This window comes from Micromesistius poutassou, assembly GCF_964030765.1.
Source record: "Micromesistius poutassou genome assembly, chromosome: 10".
In the NCBI taxonomy this organism is placed as follows: Eukaryota; Metazoa; Chordata; class Actinopteri; order Gadiformes; family Gadidae; genus Micromesistius; species Micromesistius poutassou.
In genome coordinates, this window is record NC_140280.1 from 11,606,709 (window position 1) to 11,612,229 (window position 5,521).

General features: G+C 43.2%; 1 pseudogene across 1 annotated transcript; it reads right to left on the bottom strand.

Moving 5' to 3' along the window:
- Nucleotides 1-527: 527 nt before the first annotated feature.
- LOC311354417 lies at nucleotides 528-4,756 on the bottom strand (annotated as a pseudogene). The gene is made up of 8 exons: nucleotides 4,415-4,756; nucleotides 4,185-4,264; nucleotides 3,999-4,070; nucleotides 3,387-3,464; nucleotides 3,117-3,254; nucleotides 2,704-2,924; nucleotides 2,146-2,305; nucleotides 528-658 (listed from the first exon to the last, which is right to left on the bottom strand). The product of its transcript is annotated as an uncharacterized misc_RNA (transcript).
- Between the last annotated feature and the right edge of the window lie 765 nt (nucleotides 4,757-5,521).

Sequence of the window (5,521 nt, forward strand, 5' to 3'; positions counted from 1 at the left end):
CGGACCCGCAGTGGCTCCGCGCCGCATCCGCTTGGGACCCGCAAATGTATACATACATAGGCCTACATCCGCCGCGGATCCGCAACGGACTCCTGGCTCATCTGGCCCGGGTCCGTTTTGGACCCGTTTATCTTATTTTCAAAATCCCTTCTTGCTGTAGGATAAAATAGGATAAACTAAACTATAGGATAAAACTAAAAACTATCACTAGAATTGGCTATTACAGCAATATAGGCCTAAGCTTAAATATGCATTCCTTCTATTTTTAACCTAACAATATTGTCAATAAACAACAAAAAACAGAAACAGAAATTAATATGTTTTATTCAACGTAAAACAATAAACATCTACATAAAACGTAGAACAAAAAAGTGGCATTTAGTGCAGGGGCGGAGCCAGAGGGACCTGATTGGCCACCCTAGGTGCCAACAACAACCCCCCCCCCCCCCCCTCAACAATTTTTGACATGAACTGCCTGCTCTGTGGTGTGGGTCTACTGCACACATATAAGGAATGACGCCCCTGATTTAGTGACAGACAGCCGGCGGGACACGTCTCCTCGCCGCCCAATCCGCCGCCAGGTTGAACCACCTGATCGCGTGTTTGCCTATCTCCGCGTCCGTGGCTGCCCGTGTGACCGTGTTTTTCCTTACAGCACCTGTAATCAAACAGACATATTTTATGTAATAGGTTTTTACTAACTTTTCGGGGCACTGCGGCGGCCGGAGCTGAGCTCCCGGGCGCGGTGCACGGCAGCCGGTCCCAGCGGTTGCGGTCCCCCGGCGGCCGTGCCCCGGCCGAGCTCCCGCGGTGCGCACTCCCGCGGGTACGGCGATTGAATACAGAAAGAAGAGCCGCCTCGGGGCACCGCGGCTGCCGGAGCTGAGCTGAGCTCCGCCACGCCCCGCGGCCGCCGTGCATCGCGGCTACAGTGCACAGGCCACCGTATCGTATTCAATCCCTGTGCCCGCGCGAGTGCACCGCCGGAGTCCGGGAGCTCGGCCGGTGCACGGCGACCGGGGCACCGAAAGATGCGGTGCCCGAGGCAGCTCTTCTTTCTGTATTCAATCAACCGGAAACCCACAAGGAGCCCAGTGGTTCTCTCTCGCTCGCTCTCTCTCCTTCGCACACATGGTCCATAGATATGTTGTCTATGATGATGTCTATGATATATGTCTATGACTGTCAGTATTTATAAAACGGGTGGCTTAAATCAAGCGATCTGATTGGTTCCCAACTGTTGTATATTGAGCGTATACACACAGCTATGACGCCCGTTCAGTTTACAGAGTTCAGTATCACTCCGCGCCTAACTTGAACTGTTGTTATATATAAAATCAATAGCATCGTTCACTGAAGCCTAAAAACATGTTGATTGCTAGAGAGGGTGGAAATGTTGTAAAGCAATAGGCACACGGTGAGTGAACTCGATAGTAGGCTAAATTGCCGGCGAACCGAGGTACCTCTAGCCTTCTCTCTGAAGGACGCTACAGTGTGTTGCATAGCAACACTTTGCAGGCAGCCAGGAGGGACTACTTTTTTTGTATTCGTTAAAAAAATGCTTTTTGCAAAATTGAGGGTGTCTATGACTTTCATTTCGCCATACTTACGTAACCATTTTATAAAAGCAATAGATCACTTCAGTCAGTGGTATACGGTCATACCACAGCCTGTCGTGATCTATTGCTTAAATATATCTATGCCCATGGTCAACGCCAGCGACAAACTGAAGGAATCAAAAGTAGGAAGTCTCACAGCAGAGTGCATGTCAGAAAGGTAAGATTTTTGTTATTATCATTATTGCGCTGATAGTTAACAGGAATATTTTCAATAGCCTATTGTCCCTACTAAGTAAGACCTGACCGTGTCAGGTTTTCACTGACGCGCTATAGCTATTGCATTGTGTTAAACATAACATCACTCATAGGCCTACCTGATTGAAAATCTGCGTATCAGGGAGTCATGATCATACTTTGTTTGATTTTGATAAAAAGGCATTAAACGTCCAAAAAAAGTCTATGGTATAGTAGCCTACAGTCTAAAAAAGCCTGGCTAGGTCATATTGGTATGATGGTTGCTACGATATTTAAGGCTGCCCCAACATTTACTAACTATTGACTTTGAACGTAAATTTTAAGTACTTACTGAAAAGCAAGGTCTTTGTTGCCATCTTACTAAAGGGCTTCTTGTTGTGAACACCCTTCCAGTTTATCTGGTGAGACACCTCATCGGTGAAGAGCCTGCCCAGGATGTTCCATGTCACCCTCTTCAAATCATGGCCTCCAATGGTGGCCAAAGAAGAAATCTAAAAGGCAAAGACATCTTTCTATCTTCTATCATCATCTTTTCATCTTTAAATAGACAGCAAGGTAAACATTTCTAAGCTTAAGTTGCATTTAAAATGTTTTTGTTCCAGTTGAAAGTGTCCAGAAATGTAGAAAAACAGCTTATACGTTTAAAAAATCTTGTTCTCTTGGGTTATTTCTTTTCTAAACATGTACTTGGCGCACACCCTCATGGACCTGTGCCACCTTTACTCACAATGTCAAACCAGGGAGATTGTCACTCACTGACAGAATCTTACCACTGGGAAAAGGCAGTTCAGGACAGGCCTGTTCAGGGCTGCTTCAATATAATATTTGCAATAATCATGAACAATCAATAATCCTAATGGCACCATTCATATTAAGTAAGAAAACTCACTACTCTCTGTCGAGCTGGGTCATTTGACGAATCCTTTAAAAATGATTCAAAGGCCTCCACAGCCTCCAAATCCTCCAAGGGAAACTGGACATTGTCTGGCATTTGTATGTCTTGCCCCGGGGTGCTGTTCAGCCTGCTGCAAAGGAAGTTCACCTTTGCAACAAGCTGGTCTTGCTGCTGTTTGATGGTTTCCAGCAGGCTAAGGATGTGGACTTCAGTTGCTGTTGACAAACATGAAATATAGCTAAAATGTAGTGTATAAAATATATCACGTTTCAGTGCTTATCCTCATTACTCACAATACTGACATTAGTTATTGATAAAGTTTGAAGAAAATATGTGAGAGTTGTCAGAATTTCTTCCAAAATCTGTAGCATAGAATGACCCTCCAGTATTTGTCAGTTATTGCTTACCAGAGCAGGGAATGGGCTCATTTATTCTTCCCCCTCGCCATGTTGGTCTATAGGCCAAGCTTGTAGAAGGCTCCTCTGATTGCCGCAGGTTCAGGGTTGATGCCGGGGGTGGAGGGAGATGAGGAGGGACTGCCGTTCCTGGCCCGTAGTTTAGTTTTTAGCCATTTAATACATTTAAGAATTGTATTAAATGGCAGTCATCTGTTTATCATCACTGATAATACACATGGGACTGTTCTATTCACTGATATTTCAGAGATCAGTCCTTACCGTGAATAACTCTCTGCATGTTAAATGCGGGTGCAGGGAGATTTGGCAAAGGTTGCGGTCCTGCCCCATGGTAAGGTGCTAAGGGACAGAAATTGGTATTAAATGGTTAACCATGGTAGGCTGTGAGCTACAGGGCCAAACAATGGCAAACCTCTGGTGCATTCATTTGTATGTTTCAACATTTTGGTATGCACTACCTATTTCAATTCCATTAATGGATTGACAATGTATTTCAATACAATTTGATAATAATGAATGATAAATATTGCATGAATGCAGATATTTTTAACCAACACAGTCTCACCCCTATTCGTCAGATGCTTGACGATTAGTCACGTACCCTAAACGTTGTTTAACAACGTCTAGGGTACCCCCTCTTCGTCGTTCAACGACGGAAAGGGTCATCCGATAGTTTTGACCTCAAATACCAAATACTCAAATACGGATTTTGACGGAACGGGATTTTCGCGGACGAGGGCTATTGCAGGCGTGATCGTTGACGGTGGGGGGGTTGAGAAAATCTAAGATGGTAATGCAGATGCAATCTGTTGATTTGAAACAGAGTGACCATTGGCCACTGTATTCAATATTATTTCAGAGATCAGTCTTTACCTAGACTGTTTTCTTCAGGTCGAGGAGACCTGCTGCCTGGCACTCGGCGAGATATTGGGGGAATGGATGGAGCTGGAGGAATGGATACAAGGAGAGGTGATAATTTTTAGCACTAAGAATGTTAACCATATCTTAATATTAATGTTATGATTTTGTTATTTTTGATGGCAAGAGATTATGCCTTACTCTGCCAGTGCAATTGGCCATGCAACCCCGGAGATGTCAAATCTCCATCTTCGCTCTCATCAGAGTCTCCAAAGCGATGGCTGTTAAGTAACCATATTATATTATTATTAGGGTTACTGCAATCCCAAAATCGCCAAATATACATACAGTATAGCACAAACATCTCTGGTTTATTTTTGAAATAACCTTCCTATCACTACAAAAACATAAACAAGACAGAACACACTTACACTGGCCTCCTCTGTCTTTTATCTGGAGGCCCACACTCCTGCTCTGCCTCAGACTGTAGGTCAGAGGTGTTGCAGCCGGTCTGATATTGCTCCATAAGCCTACAGGCATCTTTGTAGTTGTCTAAAATCGAATATGTTAAAATGACCATAAAGTTGAAATTAGCTGTAGACCTGCACAGAATGTTAATATTATTACTAAAGATATGTAAACTAGGCACAAAAAGTAAGGAAACTTGATGATTTTTTTTCATTGCTGTAACGATACTTTTTAGCAAGAAAACTTATACTGTTGGAAAGCCTGAAGCCTCCCCTTTTAAATGATACCACATTTGTAAGGAACATGCATTTGTGGTATGAGTCAAACAGCATTCTCCCATTGACTCTTATTTTGAGCTTTTGGTACAGGTGATGCCAATCAGGGATAATGGCAGAGTGCTGCGAGTCAGAGTCAGAGAGTCAATGGCAAAGTGCTGTTTGGTACATTTTTCTTGGGCGCAACCTACATACTCAGCACTGCTGCTCATACCACAAATAAAACATTTTAAACAATGCAAGGCAAAGACAATTTTCATAACATAGACAGAATTGGTTAATCCAAGCAGAAGGAGAAGAAACCATGAAATGATCTTTAAACTAGAGTTTTATGAATTGGCATACCACAGGTTCATATTTTAGCCAGTTTGGCTCACGTGCCTCACAGTTGGCAGCTGCCCTTTTGGCACATTCGGTGCTTTTGTACTTTGGCCAGTGTCCCGTCATCGCACCACTGATCCGGGACAACAACAATGTCCCCGTTTGAAAACTTTATGAGATGAAAACTCATCCTTAATGTAGAAAGAAAGAAAAGTTATTCGTTATAAAAAAAAAAGAAGAGGTGTGTGTGTGTGTGTGTGTGTGTGTGTGTGTGTGGGGGGGGGGGGGTTGTTTCATAATCTCACAAAAAAATCATTGCTAATAATATAGTGTACTATGCATCTCATATTTTGAAAACAAGAAATTATGGATGTAGTGTATACCTGGAAAAATACCACCTTTTCTGAAATACTTACAGCAAATTTTCATCCAGAGTAATGAAGTAATGGAAGTCATAGTCAGAAGTCAGTAGTC